Source organism: Bombus impatiens, unplaced genomic scaffold (assembly GCF_000188095.3).
Source record: "Bombus impatiens unplaced genomic scaffold, BIMP_2.2 scf_0036, whole genome shotgun sequence".
Classification (NCBI taxonomy): domain Eukaryota; kingdom Metazoa; phylum Arthropoda; class Insecta; order Hymenoptera; family Apidae; genus Bombus; species Bombus impatiens.
In genome coordinates this window covers 906,207-916,721 of record NT_176455.1, presented here as the reverse complement: position 1 = coordinate 916,721, position 10,515 = coordinate 906,207, and the positions used below count along the sequence as shown (strand labels likewise).

The following is a 10,515-nucleotide window of genomic DNA, read 5'->3' as shown; positions in this document are numbered from 1 at the left end:
GTGTATTAAACGTAATTTACGAGCCATTCGTTCTTGGCATTTATTACCAAAAATCTGTTGAAACTCAACAGAAACACGTCGTAAATGAAAAAGCTGTACATCACAAAGAGAAGCGTTTCTAGAGTCACGTGGGAAGTTCGATGCGCAGAGAAAGAGAGAGAGAGAGAGAGAGAGAGAGAGAGAGAGAGAGAGAGAGAGAGAGAGAGAGAGAGAGAGAGAGAGAGAGAGAGAGAGAGAGAGAGAGAGAGAGAGAGAGAGAGAGAGAGAGAGAGAGAGAGAGAGAGAGAGAGAGAGAGAGAGAGAGAGAGAGAGAGAGAGAGAGAGAGAGAGAGAGAGAGAGAGAGAGAGAGAGAGAGAGAGAGAGAGAGAGAGAGAGAGAGAGAGAGAGAGAGAGAGAGAGAGAGAGAGAGAGAGAGAGAGAGAGAGAGAGAGAGAGAGAGAGAGAGAGAGAGAGAGAGAGAGAGAGAGAGAGAGAGAGAGAGAGAGAGAGAGAGAGAGAGAGAGAGAGAGAGAGAGAGAGAGAGAGAGAGAGAGAGAGAGAGAGAGAGAGAGAGAGAGAGAGAGAGAGAGAGAGAGAGAGAGAGAGAGAGAGAGAGAGAGAGAGAGAGAGAGAGAGAGAGAGAGAGAGAGAGAGAGAGAGAGAGAGAGAGAGAGAAAGAGAGTAATTAAACGGGGCATCAACTGTTGCTTCGCTTTTCAGCCAACTTTTCATCGCATCGGTTCAAAGTGCATCCCGACGAACCAGAGCATTTACCTTCTCTCTCTCTCTCTCTCTCTCATGTTTCTCTTGATAGTTTCATACGTGTGAGCGTATACACGTAATCGAGTATTGCTGGTGGAATCACGATGATGTGGACGTCGTTTGTAAAGTGCACCTACAGTGGTGCTTCCTACAGATAATTGACGATAACGCAGATACATCGTTATTTTTAGAACAGGAGCGATTACAACAGTTCGTCCTTCACGACCTAACCCAAAGTTCTCCATTAGACGATATTGCTTTTTAACCGTATCGATTTGGCATAATTCAAGGCCGACCTACCGGGGGACTACGCCTTCCGCTCGATAATAACGATTTTTCTAGAGTTTCGAAGGAGTTGTGGCGTGGCATAGTTGCAACGAAATTTCGAACCCTCGCCGCGTCAACCTGTTTCTTTCGCGTTCGAAAATAACGCTGCGCTTTGTACCGCTTCGTAACAGGGGACGCGTGTATTCGCGTATGTAACGCAACCTAGTCGAATTACTTGGCAGAAATTTCATAACGATCCTAATTTAGGATGTTCGACGACGTTGTAGGGCTTTTTCTGGATTTTCTTGCAAATTTTATAATACAGTTTTAATCGAGAACGTTCGAACGCGTTACACGAATGTTTGAAACATTTTTACGTAAAGAATTTCAACAGAATTTTATCGCGATTGAAACACAGAATTTTATTACAATCTGAATGTAGAATGTCTGACAACGTTACACGAATTTCTTCAGATTTTTCTGCGAAAGCTGTTGTTCGCTAAAAAATACGTGGAACGCGAAAGATTCGCAGGCTCGCTTTAAGGCTGCCATAAATACGTTTTACGCAGTGACGTTCAACTTTGCTCGCTAGTTCAGTCACTTGCTACATTTTTCCATCTGCTCGATATTTCGTTTACACTAGGTTTCCTTTCTTTTTGATAAATCATGCTGTTTCCATGACGGTGTACGCTATGGCAATGCATCGGAGACCTTTCGCCAAACAGCTGACGTAGCATTAATTCAGTAAGTCGCGAATGCAAATCAACCTTTCCCATGAATTATAAAACATAATCGATAATTTCAACCGACGATAAATGGTCCCACTGATACATTATACAGGTTGACGCGATTATAAATAATCAGTTAAAAAAAATATATATATAACACGTATTGATGAAAGCGATACGATACGCGACAGAAACATTTGGATATTTTGATTCGCAGAAATTTCGCGAGAACACGATGCGTCGGTGGGTAAATTTCGTGATAAAGAGCGCGCTGTATGCAAAAGATAGTGGCACAAGCTACACTTGATTCGAGCTCGGCGGAAACTCACTGCGAAGCATGCCCTTGCACAATCGAATTAATGACAGGAAGCAATGATACAATTACTCTGCAGCCACTTATTAAACAGAGGCTTGGCTGCGTTCAGCTGTGATTGCCCGAGAACCAAGAGAATCCAGTGAAATCTCGCCGTCTCGTGTCGCCGTGAATTAGTTTAGCAAGATCAGCGTGCTCTGATTCCAGCAACTTTTTCTGCTGAATCTCGTTACGCGTAACTAACGGAGGATTAAAACGGTTGGCTTGTGAAAAACTAAGCAAATAAATAATTAAATATATAAATAAATAGGTAGATACCTGGTTGGAAGGAAAAGGAAAAGCGCAAGACTAATGAGAAAAACTCGACGAAATTTTACGTGAAACGAGAATATCGTAAGAAACTCTCAAGAATTATGCAAGGAATTTTTATTTCGTGTAGAAAGAAAACATTTAAGTGGTAATTACTGACAATTGCAGTGGAATCAGTCGTAATTGCGCCAGACAAGGTACAAGAGACTGTTATACAATAAATTTCTTCACGGAATGCAGTTAAAAACGTTGATAAATTATCGTTGGATATAGAAAATGGATAAAAGGAATTGGAAACTCGCGTATAACGATGTTTGGCTTCATATGTGAAATGTGTACATTACAATCATAATATGAAAGACAAAGTAGGATAAAGCGATAGGTCCATGTCTATGCCATTCATACTACTAGACAATTAAACAAAAATATCTAATCTGTTGGAGATTGAAAGACAAGTTATGCTAGCAGTAGATTAAGGAATGACTACAAATGACTGTATTTCCGTCGCATCAACTGTTTTCAAGGATAGCAGATTCAGCTATCTCCGTCCCCGAATACAAGATTCGACAACACACTGTCCCAAGAGAAACGTATACCAATATTTAACCATATCCAGTCTGCGGCTATTTCTGTAGAATACCAAAAGATATGGTTTCGTAGAATAAAATTCTCCGATAATTTGAAATCCATGTAAAATCGAAGTTGCCATCGAAGCGTGCAATATTTTATAATTGACATAGCGAAATAGCGTAACAAGGCCGCGTATTGTATCCAAGTTTTTCCTCAAGATATTAACAAACCTTTTGCTCGCCGAAACAGAAAGCAGCGAGATTCAGCCATGAAAACTGATGCATCGCAGCACAGAATTAAATCCATCGAAGTTCAAAGTCGCCAACGAAGCGTGCGATATTTTACAACTAACATAGCGAAATAGCGTAACAATACGACCAATTGTGTTAAGAGCTTTTCCTCCAGATACTAAGATACTTTTTCTTTTTGTTTGTCGAAACAAGAGCGAGATACAGCCATGAAGAATCGCGGCAGAATTAAATCTCATCGAAGTTCAAAGTCGCCATCGAAGCGTGCGATATTCTACGTTAACACAGCCAGACAGCAAGTAACGATGCCGCGTATTAAAGTCTTCTCCTAAGATATTAAAACGCTCCTTTCATAGTGCCGAGGCGAGAGTGAAATTCGTCCGTGGAAATTGGAGGATCGCGATGGAACCGAGTCCAATCGAATGAAAATTCAGAGTCGCGATCGAAGCGTGCAACGTTTCGAAAATTCTCCGGGATATTGAGAGAGACACGGCGAGATAGTGTCGCGATACAGCGTTACCACTGTCACCGGAAGAGGGAAACGAGGGAAACGAGGGAAACCTGGAGCAATCGAGGGGTGGTCCGAGTGACATTAAAGGGTGTCGCGAGTCCTAAATTGCAGGCCGGCTGGCTATGTTCGCCCTGTTCCAGCAAGATAGGGACTCGTTTTGCGTTCGCCGGCAACAGATACAAATTTTCTCCACTTAATTCCATCGGCCGTAGAAGTCTAATTGCGCGGGCGACAAGCTGGAAAAGAGTGTCGTTTAAACGTGGGCCCCCGTGGAAAAACCGACGCCCTCTGTAACTGCATTCGCCGTAAAATTCCCGTGAATCTTCGTTCTGCAACCGGAAAAACGCCGGAAGACGTCGTTGCCCGAAGATGAATCTACCGTCGAATAAATCTCGTCGTGCGAGTTATACGAAGAGGACGAGGATCGATGCTGCCTGGTGACAATTAATCCATTAAATCCGAGGATTATCGAACTGCTACGAGAAAGAAGTAATTAACGCTGCAGATAATCGAGGAGAGCGTTTTTGGATCTTTCGATTCGTTCGTACACATTTGTTCGATATGTTGGACGCGACGTTGAATATGCAGTTTTACGCTCGCTTCGATTATTTTAGCTTTTGCCGGTATTTACGCGGGCAGGTTGGTGAAACAGGCGGAGATATTTTTAGTTAATATCTGCAGTAACAGTTAGAACGTTTTAACAGCTAGAAATTTGCTAAAAGGCAAGACGAAGGTACGGCGGTTGTTTAAATCATTCCCACTTTTAGTCCTGAAATACTGAAATCTGTAACAGCAAAAGTAGGTACTAATGCCTTTCCTTACTTGACTTTAACTTTTCTCGTTCCTTTCTACCTTCTTTTTTCCCTCTTCTCCGTGGTCTTTTCCTTTTTATTCTTCCCCTCTTATTTTTCCCCTCTTCCTCTTTCTCTTTCTTTCTTTCATTCGTTCTTTTCCCCTCCCAACTTTCCCATTTCTTTCTTCCGTTGTACCATTCCTCCTCGATTCCCTTACTATCCCCTCTGTTCCTTTCTATTTCTTTCTATTTCATTCCAATTCGTTCCTTGCATCGTGGTAAATTTTCCATAAACTTTGTATGCCCTGTATCGCACACCGATACAGCTTTTGTTCCACAAGGTTCATAATTGGTCGGAGCATTAGACGAATAATGAAAATTTACTTGTCGAGGTTTTCACGAGGTTTTTCGAGAGCAGCGTTCGTGTTTACGGGTTTCTTGTAGATCTACGATAACTTGATAACGATGTGCTTGCGTCGTCGACGAGAAGATAAAACTCATGCAAATTGCCTAACGCGCCGACGAAATTCGCTCGTGTAACGCGAATTTTACAGCCGCGTTCCGCAGCGTTCACGCTGAAATTCCGAGAAAAATGCACTACAATTCCCCGAACACGGATTTTCCAAGAATTCATTCAGCCAGACATTAAACATGCATCATGCAAATGCAATCCTCGCTCTTCGTATTTCCATCTTTATTTTCGTTTTATTTTTTCCTCTTTTTCTTTTTTATCAATTGCATCGCGATTAGATTCGTTTCCCTTCATTTTCGCGCGAATTATTTGCGAAATATCATTCGTACGAATAATCGCCCTGTTGTTTTGGCAAAATAATTCTCCACTGTCTACGCGTGGCAGAATGATACCATCTATTGATTATATCGTCTTCTGGAAAAATGGAAGGGGCGTTTTCAAAGTACTACATCACGAAATTAAAATTAACATCTACTAATATATTGAAACATTTCAAGGTCTCCGTATCTTTCATCCTTTCAGCGAAATTATGCTATACAGACTGTTACGAAATAACGACTAACGATAGCATACTAATAATAAGAGCATGCCGATCCTAAGAATTCGGACAATTTGCCGCGTTCCCTTCGAATTATCTCGTTATAAATCTCATAATTCGTTGGTATCGTAACAAGGCAGATTGCTAAGTGAAAGAAAAATTCCTAAAATTTGTTACAGCTTTGCGATAATCGTAACGAGTTGGCTCGCAGTAATTGCAACGAGTTGGCGTCGCTGATGCTATACCGGTGGTCGGCGATGTACAAACTGTAATACTATGAATCTTAGTGCCTCGAAGCGTAATGCCATGGAGCATCGTACAACGGGACAGAGCACAGAACTGCGAAGCACAGTGCCATAAACCATAAAACGCAGAGAGCATTATGAATCACGAAGCCACAGTAAATATCGGAATTCGCAATTCCTATATCCACCGAATCAACGCTCGGCCATTCTAAATATCACCAGACGTAAATTACGAACACAGTGAAATAAATCAGCTTCTATTCGTTGGTGCAACGAGATTACCACTTTCTCAACCGCCCACGCCACCAAACGTAATCGCCCGGTAAGCCTGTGCCAAGCAACTGCACAGGTAGACGAGGTACGCTTTACGTAAGACGTTAATTACACCGCCTTCTAACTTCGCCCTTTAATTAAAACGCGTAACACAACCAGCAGAACTGGTCTTCGATTTTTCGAGCAACCGAACCTTTTCACTTCCTCCCCGGTTCTAGTTGGAGAAAGACGAAGAACCAGCTTTCGGATCGCTACAGGCTACGACGGTGTGTTCTGTCTCGTTTCCCTTCTGGAACAACCTGTCGGCGTGCGTGCCGCGCGATCTTTTAAAACCAACGTCCACGGGACGCGAGTATCGGTGAAGGTGCACGCGCGCGTGTATAACTCGGTTTTCCTTAATAAACCGCAGCGACGCGACGCCGCGCCGCGAGAAACGTGAGAACGTCGAGGGCGACGATTCAAGGAGAGAATTTATTATTCGACGCGTTGCATACTGCACCGGCGGTGAATTCTCCGGTGACTACAAGAAATTTACAAACGAAGCTTCAGCCAACCGCGTCTCGATGCAATGGAAAACCTGACTACGCCTCGGTTATCGTATTTTCCTTTCCGACTGTGTATGTATTATATATGGCAGAGATCAAGTTATTATTTTGCTTTTTCTTCTCCTTTCGGTAACCATTAAAGGAGGATTGAAAAGAGCCTCTGCTGTTCTTGTTTCTGGTGACTTTCCGCGATCGAGCGTAGCTCGTTCTTCATGGTCCTTTGGCCAAGCTTCATAATAGCAAAGTGTTTATTCCTCTATAGATATTTCTACGCAAGAAAGATTTAGCGCTACCGCAATGCGTACAGGCGATCTTTACGCTCCAAGCTCACGCACATTCATTGTAAATATATCTACGACCAAACGACTAACCAGGATTGCTTTCCCACGCGTTTCGATTTTGTCGCAAACTTCCTATCGCTCCAACGAAACTACCGGTCGTCAAGATGTTAATACAAGGGTCTGTCAAAGTGTCATTTTTCCATCTAGAATCTCGCCAATTCTGCGAGAGATTCTCGGAAAAACGCCCATCGGGGCCAAAGTATTCATCTTCGACGTATCAAAGTCGACTGCACACCTGGCGATAGCAAAGAACGAACGATAGAAGAAGGAATGATGGAAGAGCGACATTTTTCACGGGCGAAACAAGGGGCAGAGTACGGAGATGATTTTCATTTATCCTTGATTCTCTGGACGGGGAGCGGGAAAAAAGCGTGCGAAGAGGATGAAGAAACAGGCACGAGCTGCTCGCTAATCCCTTAAGAGCGTAGCGAACGAAGGGCCGAAGAGCCCGGAGGTAGCGGAAAAAAGGCGCGATACAATCCCATCGGGAGCGGGTTTCATTGAAATGCCGAGGAGTTTGCAAGAAAAACAGCATCTGGGTTAAATTCCCGAGGATCTTTCGGCTCCAGTCAGCTTTTCCGGCACGGCTGATAGAATTCCCCTTGCGAGCCCGTGAAACAACAGAAGCGGAAGGCTGTGAGGAGCCGAGAGAGCCAACGACGTCGACGAGTTTCTTCTAGCTGTCGGCGATGTCGCAACGACGAACCAGCCTGACTTTCGGCGCCCGCGGGAAATAACGCCGTGGACCGAGCTGCAAATATGCGCATCACAGCCGTGAGATTCCCGAAAGAAGAATTGGACGACTGCTGTTAGACCAGCGATAGGAATTTTTAGGGAAAGACGAGAAGGCAAGAATCACGAAGAAGTTTGATTCTTTTAGTTGATTCTTTAAATACTACAGTCGGTCGCAAAGATATTCGTACACGGAATAACATTTTAAGAATTGGACTTGTGCTACTTTTGGAGCAAACTGGAGGGATCAGTTGGCGAAAATGACGTGTGATGGAAATTTGTTGAAAATTGGAATTGGTAGAAACGACGATGGAAGTCGTAGAAAGATACAACCTTCTTATCTGGGTTTCTAATGAAAATTTTGACAACACATTTTATATAATGTGTATAATATATTATACACTACAGAAATATAGCCAAAGAAAAATTACCAAAGTAAAAGGACAATACTGGCCAAAAGAAGAATACTGGCAAGATTCAGATGTGGAAACGAGACCAAAGCAAGGGAATACTGGAAAGAAGATGGAGAAAAAAGATGCGAACTATGTAGAAGGAAAGAAGAAGAACTGAAATGTCATAGAAATGTAATAGAAGAATGTGAAATAACGGGAGGACCAAAGGACATAGGAGAAACGCTAAATGAGACTGGAGAAGGTTTAACAGAACTGGAAGCAGTAATAGAGAAGAGAAAGGCAAACGACAGGAAGGATGCACAGCAAGGAGGCTAAAGACCAAAGTTACAATAGGTTTTAGTCATTAGTTAGACTATTAGTTAGACTATTAGTGAGTCATTATTAGTTAGTCATAGAGTGGAAAAGAGATAGACATATAAGAAGAGAAATAGACATAAGAGATGTAAGCCGACAGGCACGGATTAAGCAATAATAAATGAATAATATAATATATCAATACGATGTAATTAATTTATTAATTATATATCATATATATAAAATTCTCAAATTTTACAACTTTTTCGAAAAATAACGAAGACAACTCCTAGACGAACAAGGAAGGTCAAGCTGCTGGAACTTTGATTCTTTGCTAGAGCTGAAACGTAACGGAAAAGCGTGTTTAAATGCCGGACAGGTTCATTCATTTTCCCGTAAAGGAAGACAAAGCGACGACGAATGACGTTACGAATTAATCGTAACGCCATTTGACGCGGCCAAAAGAAACATGACAGTTACAGTGTAGTTAATCGAATAAAAAGTTGCCCCTGTTCACGATCCAGTACCAATGGGAAAAAATTTCACGGGACGTCTCTCGTAACGGGCAGATACTGTCGAAGGAGAAGTCATTACACGGTACGTGACTGCGTAACAAATAGACCGAGGATACGCAAATCTCTCGGATCTGCATCCTTGAATTCTGAGAAAAGTCGAACTCTACGGATAGCTGACGGTCATAAAGCGTGACTCGATCAAAGACGAGACGGGAAAACGTAATGTCGAAGAGGCACGGAAGTCCGCTGCTAAATACCGGCAATGACTAATTAACCAGCTCGAAAGCCGTGACGCGCGTTCGCTTGACGCGCGAAAAATGAAATTTTCAGCGCTTCGAGCTTCCACGCCAACTATACTTTCACAGATTTCTATAGAAATATTGAGAAGAGGCTAAATGAAAAATGTTACAAAGGATATACGTTTGAATCGTCGTAGCCTGCACTGTGACGCAAGCCGAGAAATTTTATTAATTTCTGTGTCTACTCCCAGCGAATAACATTCTTATTATAAATAGCCTTTCAATTTCTTTATCGTTCCATTTTTATTCATTTCTATCTTCGCTGATTCGCAACGGCGTATCGAATATTCGTTATAGCTTCGTTATAAATACAACGCCTTCACTGTTTCTCACAGTTAAGATTATCATGGCGCAACCTGGGAAATTTGAATAATTTCTATCACCACTGATAAGAAACGATACAAGTTTCGAGAGTTTCCTTCCTGCTGTATATAGAATATTCCACGTAGTTTCTTATTTCTCTTACAAATTACAATTTTTTTAGCGTATTTAATTACCTTACGGCAATAATCTATGATTCTTTGATATAAAATCGAACGCACATAGTATGCTATGATAGAATCAATATGCGATGTGTTCACGTCATGTCTGAAGGTTCGAGTATGTTTAGAAATTCAACTATGAGAAAAATACCATTAAATGTTGAAGTTATATGAAATAGAATATAACATAATTATCTTTTTTTTTTGACATTGCAATATTATGAATTGACATATTGAAGTTCATATGAAACTCATATGGAATGTATCAGATGTTATGAACTACTTATTATCAATTCGATTATACCATAGAATAAACAAAATACCTGTCTCCTTTCATGCGTGACTTTTAAATAGTTCGTGTCGATCTGTATTCACAATCTCGAAACCTTGTAACATAATTTATGTAAAATACCGAAGTATAACATTCCATAAAATGAACTCTAACCAAGAATTTATGCTATGCCGATCGAACAACTTTTCATCTTGAAATAGCGAGATGTAAATTATATTTTTGATAATTATATTCTTGATTTGCAGATCAAGATTACGAAGAAAAGCACTTATATCCTGCATTAGTAAAGCAATTTTAAAATTCAATGTCTCTTCAATCGATCATTTAATAACGAGAATCTGCTTTTAGGATCTGTTTTGGTTTGCAAATGATATATTTTTACCACAAGCTTTTTAAATATTTAACAAACATCGATCAATCGTCAGTTCTATTGTTCCGTTGAATTTTGAAAAAGTAGACACGAGAAAAGAGGATAATACGAGATGTGAGTTGGAGAAAATTGAGTCTTACTGGATGGAAGTCAGAGTTACGGATATATAATTAATTCTGTTACTCCCATAAAAACCTGTAATTCAACATTCCTACACATTTTT

At 41.2% G+C, this 10,515-nt stretch overlaps 1 long non-coding RNA gene across 1 annotated transcript; it reads left to right on the top strand.

The window, feature by feature from the left end:
* Positions 1-1,992: 1,992 nt before the first annotated feature.
* On the top strand, positions 1,993-8,145 carry LOC117152047. Its single transcript, XR_004462272.1, has 2 exons — positions 1,993-4,177; positions 5,671-8,145. It is a non-coding gene; the product is annotated as an uncharacterized LOC117152047 (long non-coding RNA).
* The last annotated feature ends 2,370 nt before the right edge of the window (positions 8,146-10,515 follow it).